This window comes from Canis lupus, chromosome 9, assembly GCF_048164855.1.
Source record: "Canis lupus baileyi chromosome 9, mCanLup2.hap1, whole genome shotgun sequence".
Classification (NCBI taxonomy): domain Eukaryota; kingdom Metazoa; phylum Chordata; class Mammalia; order Carnivora; family Canidae; genus Canis; species Canis lupus.
In genome coordinates this window covers 10,821,605-10,840,715 of record NC_132846.1, presented here as the reverse complement: position 1 = coordinate 10,840,715, position 19,111 = coordinate 10,821,605, and the positions used below count along the sequence as shown (strand labels likewise).

The 19,111-nt window shown below is 35.0% G+C and overlaps 1 long non-coding RNA gene across 4 annotated transcripts in view; it reads right to left on the bottom strand.

Moving 5' to 3' along the window:
* The window catches only part of LOC140639766 (uncharacterized), a 41,985-nt gene that overhangs the window by 9,810 nt on the left and 13,064 nt on the right, over window positions 1-19,111 (bottom strand). The window contains exons 1-3 of one of the 4 annotated variants that reach the window (XR_012036397.1): window positions 10,669-10,807; window positions 6,752-6,846; window positions 6,114-6,208 (exon numbers count right to left, since the gene is read on the bottom strand). This is a non-coding gene — a long non-coding RNA (uncharacterized lncRNA). Of the gene's footprint in view, window positions 1-6,113; window positions 6,209-6,751; window positions 6,847-10,657; window positions 10,808-19,111 lie in introns of those variants that run through there. The other 3 variants (XR_012036396.1, XR_012036398.1, XR_012036399.1) reach the window with 3 other exon arrangements.

The following is a 19,111-nucleotide window of genomic DNA, read 5'->3' as shown; positions in this document are numbered from 1 at the left end:
CAGGGCATTCTCCTGAGACATAATTTATTGGTCCCAAAACTTTTTAAGTTTCAATTTCCTTATTTAGATTTCCACAAGTTAGTCATCATTTAGAGTCTGCATTTTACTTTGTAAGAAGGGCCTGTGATCCTTTAAATTTAGGTTGTTTGAGCTGTGAAAATGCTTATAAAAATAAACATGTTTTGTTTAATCTGTTCTAGTTGTCGGAAAACTGCACCCTATTCATGCTTTTGTTTTGTTCATGGTCTTTGCCTTGCTTTATTTTTGTGACGGAGTAAAACCTATGATTTCTAGTCTAAATTTTTTATAGCAAACTTGTGATTATTTTAACTCATTTCCATTATAGTCTGCACCTATCTTATTTAGTTTGCAAAATATCTTTTTGGGATATTGAGGAGCCAAAAAAACAAAGATTAAGTAGGGAATTTAATTTTAGTTCTTGAATTTATTGGCAAAATATTATAGCTAGATTATTCTTTATCTTCCTTCATCCCAGTCAAATAATTAGAAAAATGTAAGTTACTAGTTATGGCCACTTGAGCAATATAAACTTAATTTTGTATACTTTTTTTAGTGGGGAGGAGGGGCAGAGAGAGAGAGGAGAGAATTTTTTTTCAGATTTTATTTATTTTATTTTATTTTTATTTTACTTTAAATATTTTATTTATTTATTCATGAGAGACACACAGAGAGAAAGAGAGAGAGAGGCAGAGACACAGGCAGAGGGAGAAGCAGGCTCCATGCTGGGAGCCCGATGTGGGACTCGATCCCAGGACTCCAGGATCAGCCCTGGGCCGAAGGCAGGTGCTAAACCTCTGAGCCACCCAGGGATCCCCTCATTTATTTATTTTAGAGAAACAGAGAGTGTGTGCGTGCATGTATACATGTGCACACGAGTGGGGGAGGGGCAGTGGGAGAGGAAAAGAGAGAATCTCAAGCAAACTCCATATGAGTGTGGAGCCTGATGTAGGGCTCAATTTCCAAACCTGAGATCATGACCTGAGCCGAAACCAAGAATTGGACACTTAACAGACTGAGCCACCCAGGTGTCCCTAATATTGTATACTTTTTAATGAATCTCTTTATCTGCCAGTCCTAGATTAAGGTAAATATATTAAATGAATTCCTTAAATCACATTTATTTTTATGTTTTTTTAAAATTTAGCTTCAATAATACAACCCTATTTCTAGAGAGAATGCCTTGGTACTGCTTGAAGCCAGATAACCTCATAAAATACAAATGGAAAAGTACACTGTTTTAGTCTAAAGATTTGCTTCTAAGGACTATATGTCCATTTAAATTAAAAACCTAAGACTATTAATGTTTCTGAAACTACCTGAGAATGATTCCTTCTGAAATCATATGGCTTCAAGTTTATCTTCTTTTTCAAATACACTAGACAATATTTAAAATAATTTATTTGAAATAATTGTTAAATTAGTAATTTCTTTTAATTGAGCTTTCTAATCAGCTATTAAAACATGCATAACAATGCAAATATGAGCATATGCAAATTGGGGAATTGTGACCATATAGAATAAGCCATTTAGTCCAATACTTGAGTAGTAATGCATGTGAGACTAGTGCTGATTTTAACTTTTATTGATATCTGGCTCTTCAGTCTATGCATTTGTATTTTCAATGTTGACAAGTATAAACCACAGGTGCTATGCCTATGTACAGCTAATAAATATTTTTTTCATTACACTATTACTTTCATTAAAGGAGAAGATTTGTATCTGTTTACATAAACACATGTATATATGCTAGGACTTAAGGAAAGTGATTTTAAACCAACTAAAATACACAGACCAAAAAATCCTTTAATAACAAGGTCTAAGGTGAAAGGGACATATTCATAGAAAAGTATTCCACTTAATATCAATTGCACCATTGCTTATTGAACTTTTTTTATGAAAAAATACAGTTATGAATAAAAACAATAATGTTAGTTTTTGCCTTTAATTATCTTTACAGCTTGGAGGCTCAACTATATGGTAGGGACTATGTCAAGATCATCTCCAGAGACAGGTTTCTCCTGCTCATGGATAAAAATAAGAAGTAAGAGGAAAGTTGTCAAATTACACCAGAAATCAGAAGATGTACATAATTAATATGGCATTATTTACTCTTAATCATAAAATTTTAGGCTTTTAAAAAATCCTGTTGTAGAAGTCTAACTAAAAAAGTGGATAGAGGGGAAGTAGGGGGCTGGGCAAAATAGAAAAAAGGGACTGAGAGGTACAGATTTTCAGTTATAAAATGAATAAGTCAGATGAAAGATGAAAAAAATGAAAAATACAGCATAGGGAGCATATTCAACAATACTGTAATAATGTATGGTGACACATGGTGACTATATCATAGTAAACATTGAGAAATGTACAGAACTGTCAAATCAGTATATTATGCAGCTGAAAACATAACATTGCATGTCAATTATACTTCAATTTTTAAAAAGTAGAACCTATTTCAAATCTAGAACTTCTGAGAGTTGAGGTTTGCCAGTTGACTCTAGAGATTTACAAAAGACAAGCTTTGGTGAAAAATATGCATCCTCAGCATCTCAAAGCACATATTTGGGAATTGTGCTAATTTCTTTGCTGATCTCTGGTATATTGCTTTACCCCATTCTTGAGCATTTTCTGCCTATTTTGCTCTACAATCTCTTTTTTCTCTTTCTTAAGGCATGGAAAGGTCTCCCTCATTCTGGAAATATCTTTCCTCAAACCGTCTTCTCCTCTAGCATTTCTGCTCTTCTCATTTCTTTCACCAACCAGCCTCTTTGACAGTATAGTCTATATTAAGTTCATTTCCTCATCATTTATTTTCTCCTAGTCCTTTTACAATCTTGGTTCCGCTTCTAGTGCTTTACCAAAAACTACTCTCACTAAGGTCACGGAGAGGATTCTTCAGGGGGTTCAAAGGGCTATTGAAACCTCAGGTTGGACGGTAATTGAATCCAGGCCTCCAGTACTTATCTGGCAGGGGAGATATCATGGTCTCCCATGATCCTGAATCTAGGCCTCCAAATGGGGCAATTAAGAGAAAAATTGTGGCACGTCTAGATATCATGATGTCTATACTCTCAAGAGTGAAGAGGAACTTTTTTTTTCTTATTTATTCATGAGAGACACACACAGAGAGGCAGAAACACATGCAGAGAGAGAAGCGGGCTCCCTGCAGGGAACCTGATATGGGACTCAATCCCAGGATCCTGGGATCATGACCTGAGCCAAAAGCAAATACTCAACCACTGAGCCACCCAGGTGCCCCCTAAAGAGGAACTTTTTAACACTTGGAGATATGTGCCCTCTGATTCAAAGAGAAGTTAAGCTCAAGTTAAGGTAGCAAAGAGACATTCTGAGATAATCAATACATTTGAAAAGAGAAATTTCATATATTTTTAAGGAAAAAAGGTCCCCTCAAAATGTACTTAATTCAGTTGAAAAATTAAGCAAAATTAGTAGCTCGAGAATAGGGAACTTGTAAGAATTTATATGCTCTGACAAGTAATGAAACTAGGCAAAAATAGAACTAAGTTATTATGAATAACTCAAAATTTCATTACAAAACTAATATCAAAAATGAGTATTGTAAAAAAAAAGCTATGTAATATAAAGATCATATTTTAATAAAATGATCTCAGTCAAAAAGTAATAGATTAGACTAACAAGGAGCCTAATATGGATAGGGAACCCAAAAGGAGAGACGTTTGTAAAATTCAAGCTGACTAAAGAGATATATAGATAATGCATAACTAAAAATGTGTAAGAGCTTAAACTTTCTCAATAAAAAAAATATTTTTTTGGAACTTCATGGTTTATTTGTATTGGTGTTATAAAAAAGATTTTCATATGGAATAAAGAATTAAAATAAATGCCATTATATATTTTTTTCTTATTACTTCCTCTGTAAACATAATTTATATATTCTGGTATTTGGGCCAAGATGGTTTTAATTAATAGATATGCAATAATAGATAACTACCCCTTATAGAAACTGAGAGCTTAGTCTTTAAAGGGGCAGAAAAATATATCAGAAAACACAAACTTTTTAAAAAGCAGCTTTTATAGAATTCAAGGCAAAAGAGAGAAAACAATGAAAAATATACAACCCACAATGAGATGTTAGTTATGGACCTTTAAGTACAGAAAGTGTAAAAATATCTAAAGAAAATTTTTCAGGGATACAAAGATTCATTGGAAAAATGCAGTAGAAGAAGGAGACCACACCACTCCATCAGTCTGCAACAAATTAAGGCAAAATATGAATAAGGTACAGATGTGAATAGTATAATTAGAAAGTTTGATTTGAGAAATTATAAATATGTCACTTTTTTGTCCTATAATTGAGAAGCCCACTTTTCAGAATCCATGGAACATTCACATTATTTATCTTTTAATAAGCCATAAAACACTCAATATAGTTCACATATTATGACCACACTGCAATAACTATAAACATTAATGTTTTAAAGTTTAACCATAGGCAACTTGGAAAAAAATTTGCTCTAGTAGTTAAATTACAAAGTATTTAAAATAGAAATTCACAGTAGAGGAAGGGCTTATTTTTCATTCATTTTAGAATTGAAATAAAATTTGTAAGCATAAGATTTTTATATATTTTTAAAAGATTTTACTTATTTATTTGAGAGAGAGAGAGAGAGCACAAGTAGGGGGAGGGGCAGAAGGAGAGGGAGGAGCAGACTCCCCCAACAGGATCTCGATTTCAGGACCCTGAGATCATGACCTGAGCCAAAAGCAGATGCTTAACTGACTGAACCACCCAGGTGCCTTGAGATTTTTATAGTTGTTAAAGAGGTATTGCTTTAAGATTTTGAGAAACATTTAGAATATAATTAAAATATATTATGTACGAAAACTCATGGGTACGAAATCAAACTTAAAGCAATGCTTAAATGTATCTATTATTAACCAAAATGAATTAAAGTCTAAGAAGGTAGAAAGAGAGCACAACCATCTAAGGAGATTAGAAAAAAAACAATTAATAAATTCATTTATGGATATCAACTCAAAAGTCCTAAATAGAATAAAATGTTCAATGAACTTGAAAATATCCTTCAAAGTGATTGATGAAGGAAAAGGTAGATTAGTGAGAGGAAAAACTGCTAATCTGTATTAGTAAACCAAAAAAAAAGTTTCATATCCAGAACAATGTTGAAAAAAATTTTACTGAACTGGAAAGGTAAATTAACAAGGTGATCATGAATTCTTATTTCCAACCAACTGCTGGTCTTACATTTAATGGAGCATTTATATTAAAATTAAATTTAGGAATGACATAGCCTGCATCACCATCTCTGTTTATTTATTTTTTTCCTGGAATTCAAGGTAATGCTATGAAACAAACCAAAAAAGAAAAGAAAAGAAAAGAAAAGAAAAGAAAAGAAAAGAAAAGAAAAGAAAGAAAGAATGAAAGAAAAGAAGAAAGAAAGAAAGAAAGAAAGAAAGAAAGAAAGAAAGAAAGAAAGAGAAAGAAAGAAAGAAAGAAAGAAAGAGAAAAAAGAAAGAAGGAAGAAGGAAGGAAGGAAGGAGGGAGAAGAAAGGGAGAGAGAGGGAAGGGAGAGAGGAAGTAGAAGAGGAGAAGAAGGGTGGAGGAAGTGAATGAGAAAGAGAAAATGAAGGGTATAAATATTTGAAAAGACAAAAATGTACTCGGAGGTAAAGGGATTATCCTATCAGTGCCCCAAGGAAATGTCAGCTATTAACAAAAAACAAAAAGCATGGAATTCTTATGAAAACAAAAGCAAAATAGAAATAGAAAATATTACCAAAGAAAAAGAGATTTTAAATGAATGGGCATGTATTTCCTACTGTGCTTTTTGGTAAGATTCAATATTGTCAATATATCAATTTTCCCCCAGTTAATTTATATGCTAAATTTAGTTTGAATAAAAATCTTAACAGAATTTGTATATAATCTTGAAGTACTTCTATGATGCTTCTGGAAGAACACCTAAGCAAATATTGCAAGAAAAAATATAAATAAAGAAGAGTAATGAGAAGGAAATCACCTCACTAATATCAAAACATATTCGTAAAGTTACAGTAATTGAAACATGAACATATACAAATAGTAAATTAAAAACCTTGCAACAGATGTTTGTAGTTTTAATCATATATGAATCATCAGAAAAGACGGTGCTTCATCTCTAGGAACTTGCAATGAGGTGAACAGTTGTGTCTGAAAAATTAGCCAAATTCAAATAAGGATCATCTAAATGAATGCACGTACCAAAATAATCATGCTTGCAAGTGAAGGAATGAAGTCACTCAATGAGACAGAATGAAGAATGAATGAAGTGTAAGGAGAAAAATTCAAAAGATAATATATATATAAAAAGAACTCACAAAGTAATCCTCTACTTCTTCTATAGATAATGAGTAAAAGAAACTGGCCAAATAAGAGCTATTGGTAAAACATTTAAAGTAGTAAAATGTCTTTTAAATTTTTATTTTCCAAATATTTGTGTTTTAAGAGCAAGTAGAAATGATGAGAGCATCTTTTAAATTATTGGATCATTTATAAACAAATGTCTCTTTTTTTATTGTGTAGCTTTATTCCAGATAACAACTTCTAAAACAGTTGCAGAATCTGTGTTCTCAGATTCTGTTATAGTCTTTGGTGAGCATTCAAAGTGGAAACAAAGCTGACCTTGGAGTGTAGTAATTTATCATTAAGGGCTCTCTATAAAATAAACTTTAGAAGTTAGAAATGAAGACTTACCATCCAAATATTTGTCACAAGATAAGTTTTCTGCTTAAGGACTTCATAGGAAAGCATTGACCTTGCTCTGGCAGTTTTTAGATGGTGTTTCATTTCTAGACAGAATAAATGAAATATGAGCTTGTCATATCAGTTTATTTTGCAACCTTAAACACTGCAAGTAGAGCATGACTTAAAAAAATGTCTTTTTTACAAGATTAAAACATAATCATGAGAGTTGTGCCTCCTCCCTATCATTTCAGAGGCTGTCCCCATCAGAAAAAAATATTCTAATTGAAACTCTCATCCACGAAATATTTTTTTCTCGTTGTTTTTCTTTGCCTGAGACAACAATCTTTCAAGTCAGTACTTTGACTCACCTCCTGAGTCGCCTTTTAAAGACTTCCCTAGAGGCAGGATAGGGAAGTGGACAGAGGCCTGGCTGGAGGAAAAAGAAACTGATTTTCATAATAGCTTTGTACTCATTTACTTTCTCTGGAAGGGGAAGACTTTACTAAACCCAGAGATTGGTATACTGCATAGTAGTCAGCATATGTAAATTACTGAAGAAACAAATGAAGATATTGTGATGTTCTGGTTACCTTTTGCTGCGTAATGAGCTACTCCAAAATTTGATAATTAAGAAAAAACAATTCATTGCTATTTTGTTTCATGATTCTGCGGGTCAGGATTTTGGGCAAGTGCAAAGTAGATGGCTTTCTTATCCTCTGTCTTGGATGACTTTGAGACTCTAATTGTTGGGGACTGGAATATCTAAAGACAAGCCCAGAAATTCTCTTTCTCTCTCTGTCATCTTTCATTTCTCAACTCAATCTGGAATAGCATCACTTCCACCATACTTTATTGGCAAAAGCAATGAGAGAATTGTCAAAGAATTTGTGTCTTGCTTAAATCTGCCACAGTGAGTTAATCAACTTGTATCCTCTGGAGTCCTCTTTCCTTTTATTTTCTTTCTTCCATGGTCAAATAACTTGATTCCATGACCACCATAAGTTGATTTCCAAAAGTTTTCCTAAGTCATTTTTTTAAAAATGTGATTTCTTTGCATTTTCTGTCATTCTTCCTCTATTCTTTCTACCTAGTACTATAATGAGGCTAAAAGAGGTAATGATTGCCCTAGTCATGCCTTCAAATTGCAGTCTAAAAATTATTTGGAAATATAAACAGTGGCCAAGAAAGAGAATATTTCCATCTCATATTTTGCTTTAAAAAGGCTCATGGTGAGAAACTTGTGGCTATCTCTCATCATTGTTCTGTTATACAAGATTAGAAATCTGAGAAATAAATTTACAGAATGCTACAACAAGGATCAAACAAAGGAGATGTTTGAAAAGTCCTTTGTTTCTCCCCTCTAATGCTATCTATTCTTGAAGATTAGCTTCAAACGTGGTATTTTATAAGGTATAGTTAAGGTTCTTAATTGCAAACAGGACATTCATTTCAGCTACTTACAGAAAAGAGAAAGTGAAGGACGGAGAAATAAAGAAATTACACAGGCTTCTATAAACAATGAATAAGAATGCAACTGAGAACTGGCATGACAAGAAATCTGTCACCAATATCTCAAGAAAGATAGCACTACCTACAGTAGGAAAAAAAAAATCACCATACAGAGACTTTTAACACATCGTCCACTTCATTGTCTTCTGTGAATGTTTCTGATTAATGAACCATGGCCATGTGTCCCACCCTAGCTGCTATACTCTCTTGGACATGTAGGATTTAAAAAGAAAAAAATAAAAGGGATCAAACTGGAGAAGGGAGAACTTAGAATGTGGCAATATATCAAAATGCAAATTAGATGTTTACAATTTATTTGATAGGCAGATATAAATGAGAAATATCTCAGACCATCTTTCAGTTGACAATCATAAATTCATCAATTTCTCTGCCACATAAAACTTGCAAACAACACAGCAACAATATTTTCCAGCCTAATATTCTGTAAATATCCATTATACTTCAAAGGCTTTTACTTTTTTCATGAAGAGAAAACCCAGCTTCTCTTCAGTTATTTAACCCAGCGCTAAGTATGAGATCTAGGTGATGTCTTTTTTTCCTCTGATATATTCACAATTCCTTCTCGGTATTTTCTAATCTAGGGGCTAAAATACAATAATATTGGAAAAGGTGAGACATTGGAAAGTGTTGTTGTATGTTAATAACAGGAAGATTTATTATAGAAATATATTCATGACCATCAAGAAATAAAATGTGTCTACAGGTATCTTTCTTTTTTGAAACTAATCATAAAGCTGAATTTGATACTTACAACTTTGTGCTTTCACTATACATTCCAAGTTTCCTTTGCCCTCAACCAAAATCTTAGTTGGTTATGGTTCTTGTTACCCAAATCTTTGGTTTTAAGGGAGCTGAACCTTTTATAGACCTGCTTGTGTGAAGTTATTATAATTTTTTTATTTAAATTTTTTATTTAAATTTTTATTTAAAATATGTCATTAACTTTACTCTGGACAAGGCTTTATGAAGCCTCCTTAGGCTTCTCCAGATTCGGATATAGTTTTCCCTGCCCTCAGTGAATAAGCTACCTGCCTTCATTCCAATTATAAGGATCAATTACCCAAGCCAACATGGTATATTCTCTTTGCTTTATTGACACAAAAAATGAAAAAGTACTCACATCAACTTCCAATTTAATAAAACCACATTTTTGTGACCTCGTAAAAGTATTTATCCATTGGACTGAAGACCTTGAAACAGCAGAATCCTCCATTGGAAGGACAAGAAGTAAACCTTTTATAAAGTGCATGGTCAGGTATAATGGTGAAATCTATCACTCCCAATTCTACCCCATTCTTCCTAAACCCATGTATCCTGGCTATAGGAGAAATAGAACCATTTTTTGATTGCTGATTCAAAGCTTACAACATCCTATAAGACGGCACTTCAATCTACCAAGATGTGGACACCCAACTAAAACTATAAATAAATCTTCAGTAGGCTAGTCAACCTTTCTAAGTCCCATAGATTGTAAGTAATAAGGTACACGATAACAGGAGGGCAGTCCTTAAATAGGTTGTCTTGTTGGCGGTAACCTAGTATGGATTAAAACCTAAGTGTGAAATACTGTGAGAGTGAACAAGGGCATTCACAGAAAAAATGTTGCTGGCAGAAACATGGTGGGAAGGGAAGGGAAGGCAGATCCAGTGAAGAATAAGTCTCTATTTCAGAAAGGATAAATTACTTCCTACACAATTAAACTAGTCTGGGTGGCTATCCTCCCTATCCAATTATATAATTTATCAGGGGCTTATGCTGATTGTTTTGGAAAGTTGGGTACATAGAAGTGGCATTAGCCAGGTCAGCCTTGCTAAAAAGACTATCTCATTGAGACTGCATAGCCTCCATAACTTTCAGCCTTGGTTTTGAGGGAAATGGCTGATTGACTCAAAGCAGATCAGTTTGACCACTTGATTATGGAAAACCTCTTTCTCAGCCAAAGTATCTTAATGAGTATTCAAATGAGACACAGTTCTTTTTCCCCTCCCACATTCTGTCCATCCATATACCTATTCCCCAAGCTTCTTTGCCATATATTTTCCAATATTGTTCCTTGTAAGTCCCTTAAAATATAGATATCTAGCCATGAATCAATATACATCCATAACTCAGGACATCACTTCTTTCAGGAAAAGTGGGTCATGAGATTCACCATTTGAAATTTTGTCCATTTTGAATATCTCCCCTCTCTCTTGTTCTTCAGGTCACCCTTGAGTAGTTACAGAGTACATTCCTGCCTGATGCCAATACTCACTACAAAGTCAAAGATACTGGATCCAATTTTTACCCTGCTCAGTGAACCGACAAAAGGGAATTCCTTATGGAGGCCATAGTTGTAGATTGAGAGACAAAACACTGCGTAGCAGGAGTAAACACCACATGTACCTGAAACTTACTTTTGCCTGTAGGGCCTGTTAAACCCATTGAAGTATCTATCACTTCCATTTGAGGCAAGGATGGCTACTCTGTAGGCCCGATTGTGGTTTTAGATGACACCCATGGGCATCTTGGTTGGAATGGTCTAGAGGCAACTACAGGAAGTGGCAGTTATAGAACAGCAGATACAAAGTCAGATATAGAATAGCAGTTCCTACTGGATTTGTCTTACAATAAACTACTGTAATTGTTCAAGAATTATCTATAGAGACTAGAGGAGGGTTGTATAGGGATGTAATAGAAATCACTGATCCAGAATTTTTCCAGTCTTTGATAGAAGTACTAACTTCTGAGATTCTTCAAAAAAAATGCAAAATTGCTTTTGTTTTATAATTTTTAAGGGGAGTAAGATGTCCCATGACTTTCATTTGGCTGTTTCTACCCCAATAGCCCTTACCCCAATAGGTTAAGTAGCTAGTAGACAGATTCCACTAGTTGTTGAGGATATATATTCTAACAAGAAATTAAGGAATTGAGAGAATACCCACAGGATGTGTTCACAGACCCCGATCCCATGATGTTATGAATTCAAGCGCGAACTCTATTTCTCATTTGCCCCCCCACTTTCCTCATAAAGATCTTTGCCCAGAGGAACATTGGCATATTCTGGGCCTCAGGGATTAGCATTAGGTCAGATCACCTGATCACAAAATCCTCAGAGCACAGTTTAATATGTGTTTCAGGTCCTTTGGAGGAATGCTAACAGTAATATTTGTAGTGATCTATATGTTTCTAATGGGCATAGTGCGTGCTCCACACAAATCTACTCAGATTTCCTACCATTTTTCTGAATGTCCTGGATCTGCAATTATTCTTTTAGAAACTGCCTGTGGACTAATGGAGTCACTTTGAGCCTGCAGGTGCAGAGAATCAAACTACCTGAAAGTATCCTTCTGGACCCCTTGGGTAACCATTAGCCAATGTCCGTGGGTACAAAAAATATGAAAGCTCAGCTCCCTTGCCCCCATGCCCAGAGTTGGAACAAACTCTGAGGTCCAATTTATGCTCCAGGGATCCCTCAGAGTCAGGCTGAGGCAAGGATGGTGCCTGAAATTGCACCTGGTTTGGCCTTTCCTTTTCCCAGTCCAGCCTCCAGCTTTCCTTAGAAGCACTTTTTAAATAATGCCACTTGCATGGGAATCTTCAATTCAGTGTCTGCTTCTGAGGGAACCCAGTCTAAGACAAAGTCATCATTGGGTTCATCCTCAAGAATTCCCAGCCTCCTCTTCATTCAAGAAATTCTGGGCTGTGGATTGATTCAGGGAGCCATGGCATTGAGGCACAATTCTGGAATCCATTTTCCAGGTGGAGTTGTTGCTGTGTGGTTTTGTTTGTTTTTCTTACCCAGATAAAATGGGGCCTTAGTGGGTACACAACTTTTTAAAACCCAAGGATCTTCTAATCAATCAGCAAGGCGAAGTGGTGTGTGTCAAATGACTCTGATTATTGCTTCATGGGTTAAGTACTGCTAATGAAGCACATAGTAGTGGCAGCATCTCCATCATTGTTTTCAGCCTGCTGAGAACAGGTACTGCATACTTTCCAAAGACAGTTGTGTCAGCTTGCTTGTTTTTATCACAAATTTTCCTTTCTTCTAAACCTATATCTAAAACTTTGCGTCAATATGTAGTTGTATTCCATTTGTTCTGGTTCAGGACTTAAGAATCCATTCCCACATATATTCCTGTGGGTATTTGCCAACATAACTTGGCAAAATACTGCTTTCTTTTTGGTGTATAAGCTTGTTACACCTGGGTTTAATTTTGTAGTGGCTTCTTGGGGCATTATAGACTCTGACATGAATTATGGGGCTAAGGCATTGAAGGGTATCAGGAATAGGTTGTGAAGAAATTTATACCACCTTGCAAGGTAAGTGCCCCAGGCAAGGTGCTTATATAATTGTCAAGGAAGGCAGAGGCAACTCATCAAATACTGGAGAAAAAGTTATTTCTTCCAGCAAGGGATGCTTAATGACGTACTCAAAGTGCTCTGAGTTTTTAGGGTTTTCCCATTTATCCCAACTACAATTGAGATTTCAAAGTCCTAACTTTCAATAAAAGACATTGTACCATTTGAATTTAACTGACGTAATTCAGAAACCACAGGATTAGACTGTGCATTTAATTTTCAGTTTCATCAGCCCTGCAGAGATGAGAGCTAATTTTAGGGTAATCATTTTATCGCCCTGGCTTTTTGACTCTCTTGAACTGAGAATTTAAAACTTTAAGCTTGTCACTTCCTTTCTTTCTATGCTCAGCACATTTAGTAGTTGACTCACCCTAAAGATCTGGCATTCTTCATGCCCATTATACTGTTCTAAAGGCAGCACCCATTCACTCCCCCAACTCTTTGCCTTAAATAGGTGACCAAGGGCACAGATGATAAAATAAGCAACTGTTTCATTACAGTATGCTCTGGGTATGCTCTCTACGACTAACCAGATCCTCAGAGCTTTCACATCCAACTTGATGGATAATGAAACCCTGAAATCCATTTCCTCGAGGGTTCCTTACGCTTCTGATACAAATTATTCTATTGTTAAGAATCTTAGTTGCAAAAGACATTCATTCTGCTTAGTTTAAGCAAAAAAGGGCATTTATTAAAGACACTGGACCGTTTATACAGTCACTGAGAGGGCTTGAGAAGAAACATACTAGCCTTACCAGAACATTACCCATAGTCTGTTGCCAACTTCTGAACTGCTTTGACAGCAGTCCCAAGGGAGAAGCGGCCTTTGATATAACCAACCACACAACCACTAGAAAAGAAAAGGAAAAAAAAAAAAAAAGATGTTCTTTGGAGCCTGTTCTTAATCACTTTCAAATCTAAGACTCATTTGGGTGCAAATGGTTGGTAGAAACTGGTCCCTTGGCTACAATCTTAGGCACAAGGGAAGTTAGAAAATGCGGATCCTAAATTCTATTTGTGAAAGCAGAATTAAAATACATCAAAACACAAGTGAGCATTCAAAGTATTTTGTGTAACCAAAATTGACAAATGTATACTGTGTATGGCTACTGTGTTTAAAATACTTCAATAAAACTTGTGAAAAACTTCAATAATTATACATCCTTTTGTCTCATAGATTTATAATACAGAAACGAATCTTATAATACTGTTATTGACACTAGCTCTTTGTGTGAAGTGTATACTTACTTCCATTATGTCCCTTTACCATCCTCCTTTGTAAAATATAATTGTCTCAAAGATTTCCTCTGTAGTCATTGAATAGCACATCAGATGGTGTTATAATTTTTGCTTCAACCATCAAATATGATTAAGAAACTCATGAGAAGTGATACAGTTTATTACATTGACCCTTATTTTTACTCATTCTGGTGTTCTTTCTGTTCTAAAGTTTCAAGTTTTCTTCTGTTAGAATGCCTTTTCTTTTTTAGAACACTTCCTTTTTTTTTTTTTTTTTTTTGCTAAGAATGTTTCTATTCTCCTTTCATTCCTGAATGACATTTTGACCAGATATACAATTCTTTTTTTGTTAACTTGACCTTTTATTAGCTTTACTGAGGTATCATTGACAAAGAAAATTGTAATATATTTAAAGCAAACAACATTATGATTTGATAACTGTGTACATTATGAAAGAATTTTTGCAATTGAGCTATGATTCTCAACTGAAAGAAAACTTTCAGTATTTTAAAAATGCACCATTTTCTTCTGGCCTCTCTAGTTCCTGATGAAAAATCTGTCATTTGTCATTTGAATTGTTTCTCCCCTAAAGTAAAATCTCTTTCTAGATGCTTTCAAGATATTTTCTTCACCTTTACTTTTCAGAAGTTTAATTATATTACGTCTTGGTATGAAATTCTTTGGTATTATCTAACCTGGAGTTCACCCAGCCTCTTGAATATGTAGGTTTATGTCTTTTACCAAATTTTAGAAATTTTCAGCCATTATTTCTTTGCATACTTTTTCAGTCTGTCTCTTCTCTTGTTTTTTTGGAACTCTGGTGATACAAATAGTGGCATTTCGCATTGTTCCACCAGTCTCTGAAACTAACTTTGGAGCTAACTTTCTTTCTTTCTTAATTTCCTTCTTTCTCTCTTTCTTTGTAGTCTATCTTCTCTTTGTTGTTCAGATTGCATAACTTCTATTGCTCTGTGTTCAAGACCACTGATTCTATCATCTGTTATCTCTACTATTGGGCTGATCAAGCACGTTTTAATTTTTGATACTGTATTTTTTCAGTTCAATAATCTCCATTTGGTTACTTCTTTCTAACTTGCATGTCCTCAAAAGGACACGAATATCAACTGAAAGGGGCTTACTGGCTAAGTATAGGAAAATTTGAGCATCAGAATAAATAATAACAAAAGATTTCAACACCAGTTAAATAGAAATTCATCAGCTTATAATCATTGATTTTAAATTATTTTAAAAATGAATAAAATAAATAGAATATCTTCTGAGAAATAAGGAGAATGTATTAGCTAACAGTAAGCTTTGTTACTTTGTAGAGGAAACCTCCATTAGACAAAGAGGCTCATAAAAACTTATAGTAAAGGTCTGAGGTTTCCAGATCTGAGATAAAACTCTTTTATGGCTTAGACTTGAAGTTGGCAAAATGTGACATATTCAATTTTTCACTCTTTAATATACCCTAGTTCTTAAATTTTTAAATCAAAAGCTTTAAAAGTTAATATCATTTAATTTCAAAGATTTTCAATGTTCTTTTTAAAAAAAATATATATATATAATATCCTAGATTTTAGTCCTTTGTCAGGTTTACCAATATTTTCTCCCAGTCTGTAATTTGTCTTTTCTTTCTTTTTTTAAAGATTTATTTATTTATTTTAGAGAGAGACAGTATACATGTGCACATGACGGGGAGGGGCAGAGGGAAAGGAAAAGAGAATCAAAAGCAGACTCCCTTCTCCCAGAGCCTGACAGAGGGCTCAATGGCACAACCCTGAGATCATGACCTAATCCCAAACCAAGAATCCAATGTTTAACCCACCATGCCACCCAGGTGCCCCTATAATTTGTCTTTTCATTTTTTATTTTATTTTTTTTAAGATTTATTTATTTATTCATAAGAGACACAGAGAAAGAATGACAGAGACATGGGCAGAGGGAGAAGTAGGCTCCTCTCAGGGAGCTCGATGTGGGACTTGATCCCAGATCCCTGGATTATGCCCTGAGCCAAAGGCAGATGCTCAACCGCTGAGCCACCCAGGCATTCCTGTCTTTTCATTTTAACAGAGGTTTTTGCTTAGCATTTTAAATTTTGATGAAGTCCTATTTATTGATTTTCCTGTTACAGATCATTGCTATGGACTGAATATATTGCCCCCCCAGCTCCCAAATTCCTATGTTGAAGGCTCATCTCCAAGGTGATTGTATTTAGAGGTGGGGTCTTTGGGAGGTAATTACACAGTGAGAGTGGAGCCCTGATGAATGTGATTAGTGTCTTTCTAAGGAGAAACACCAGAGAGCCAGCTTTCCCCCTCTCCCTTTCTCTCCCTCTCTGTCTGATATCCCTGTATGGGGGGACAAGGAGAAAATGGCCATCTACAAAGTAGGAAACTGGCCCTTATCATAAGCTAATCATGCTGGCACCTTGTTTTTGGATTTCCCTGCCTCCAGAACTGTGAGGAATGGATCTATTGGTCAAGCTACCCAGTCTGTGGTATTCTGTTACAGCATCCTGGACTGCCTGAGACAATCGTGCTTTTGATGTCATGTCTAAGATCCTTTTAAAATTATGGATTTCCTTCACAGTTAAAGGGTGATTCATTCATCTGTTTGTTGAGTGAGTTGTGGTATTTGTGCTTTTTGAAAAACTCCATTTTATCTAAGTTGTCAGATTGATGTGTGTAGAGTTCTTTATGTCATTCACTTATCATTTTGATGTATGCAGGGTCTGTAGTGATCTATCATATGTCATTCCTGATATCAGAAGTTTGTGGCTTCTCTTGATTCTCTGTCAGTTTCACCGGAGGTTTTTAAAATTTGTATTGATGTTTTTAAAGAGCTGAATTTTTGTTTCATTGATTTTCTCTTTTTTCTGTTTTCAATTTTATTAATTTCTGCTCTTTATTATTTCCTTCCTTCTGCTTGCTTTGGGTTTGTTTTCTTCTTTTTCTAGGTTCTTGAGATGGGAGCTTAGATCACTGATTTGAGATTTTCCTCTTTTCCATTGTATGCCTTTAGTACTATAAATTCCTCTTTCCGCATCCGTTTAGCTGCCTCCCACCAATTTTTATATATTTTTATTTTCATTTAGTTCAGTATATTTATTGATTTCCCTCAAGACTTCCTCCTCAGTCCATTGTTTACGTAGAAGTGTGCTGCTTAGTTTCCAAGTGTTTTGAAATTTTCTTATTATTGTTCTATAATTGATTTCTAGTTTAATTCCATTACATCAGAGAACACACTTTGTATGATTTAAATTCATCTAAGTTTGTAGAGATTTGTTTTATTGGCCCAGGCTATGCTGTATTTTGCTAAATGCCCACTGCATTTTTAAAAGAAGGTGTATTCTGCTCATGTTGTGGGGAGTGTTCTGTAATTGTGAATTCAATGTTGTTGGTTGATGGTGTTGTTGATTTCTTCTGTATACAGGCTTATTTTCTTTCTAGTTGTTTTATCATTTATTAGGAGTGGGGTGTTGACATCTCCAACTCTGTGATTTTGTTGCTGCTACCAGTTGTCCTCCTCCACCCTCACACTCACTTTGCAGTTCTGATATTTGGGACATTGGGCAACCCATTTAGGATTACAGAAATGTCTTGGCATATTGACCCTTTCATCATTGTGTAATGTCTTTCTCTGTCCCTAGCAGTTTTCTTCACTGAAGTCTACTTTATTTAATCTTAATATAGGCACTTTGTTTTCATTAATGTTTATATGGTATATCCTTTCCATCCTTTGATTTTCCGTCTTTCTATAGTGTTATATTTGAAGTGAGTTTTTGTAGACAACCTACACTGGGTTGTGATTTTTAATCCATCCTGCCAATCTCTGCCTTTTAATTTATATATTTAGAACATCTACATTTAATGTAATTATTGTTACATTAGGTTTTATACCTGCTATTTTATTTGCTTTTGGTTTATCCTGTTTATCTCTTATTTCTACCTTCCTGTGTGTTACTTGAACATTTTTTTATAAATTTATTTTGATTTATCTATAGTGTGTTTGAGTGTATATCTCTGCATAGATATTTTTTAGTGGTTACATTAGGTTTTACATTGTGTAAAAATAACTTATAGTATAGTGGTATCAACATTTTACCTATTCAAATGAAGTGTTGTAACCTTATTTCCCTTTAAGTCCCTTTGCCTTCATTATAATTATCTTAACTACTTCCTCTATATAGACCAAAAGTGACATCATACAATGCTACAATTTTCCTTTCAACTATCAAATTGAATTTTAGAAACTCAAAAGAAGGAAAGTGTATTGTATTTACTATGTATTTATTTTACCATAGCTCTTTCTTCCTTGTTTATGTTCCAAGTTTCCTTCTTTTATCATTTCCTTCCTGTTTCTACAACTTTCTTAGCCATTCTTTCAGGGTAGGTCTGCTGACAACACATTCACTTAAGTTACCTTTTATCTGAGAATGTCTTAATTTTCCCATTGTCCCTAAAGGATATTTTCATTGGATATAGAATCTTATGTTGGCAGGTCTTTTTCCTTGACACTTAAACAATATTGTGGCTCTTCCTTCTAATCTCCACAGTTTCTGATGAGAAATCCACTGTTGTTTGAATTGTTTTTCTTCCAGAGATGAGGTGATATCTGTCGATTTTCTTTTCTTATACAAGTTAGGATTTCCTGGTTCTTGTTTTGACAGTGATTTTTTTTTTAAATTATGTCTGGACATTTTGGATACTGTGTTAGGCTACTCTGGATCTCATTTAAATCTTCTGTTTCAGCAGGTCCTCTCTGACACTGTGCAAGGAGTGAAAGGGAGGTGCCATCTAATTACTGCCAGGTGAAGTTGGAAGTCTATTCCTCTGGCAGTCTCTGTTGTTGCTCTGGTGAGGAAAATCACCTCATTGCTGGGTGGGTGTGGAATCTCATGCTCCCCACCAGGCCTCTGCTGAAATCATGCTAGCAGCAGGGGAAGGGATGACTCATTACCGCTCAGAGGATTGGAAGTCTAGGTTTATCACGTTTTCCCTACTGATTGGAGATTGTTGACACCCGGAAGGATTGGAAGTCCAGGCTCCCCACTTGGCTTTCTTTAATATCATCCCAGAGCAGAGTGGTGGGGTGGTGGTAGTGGTAGTGGTGGTGTGTGTGTGAGAGGGGGGCTGCCAGTTATAGTGGGGTGATAAGAAGTCAAGTCTAGGCTTCCCTCTTAGCCTTTGGTGATGTGCGTGGGTGTCCAGTTTTTCCCACGGTTTTAGGGTGGAGTAGGGCAGTTACTATCTC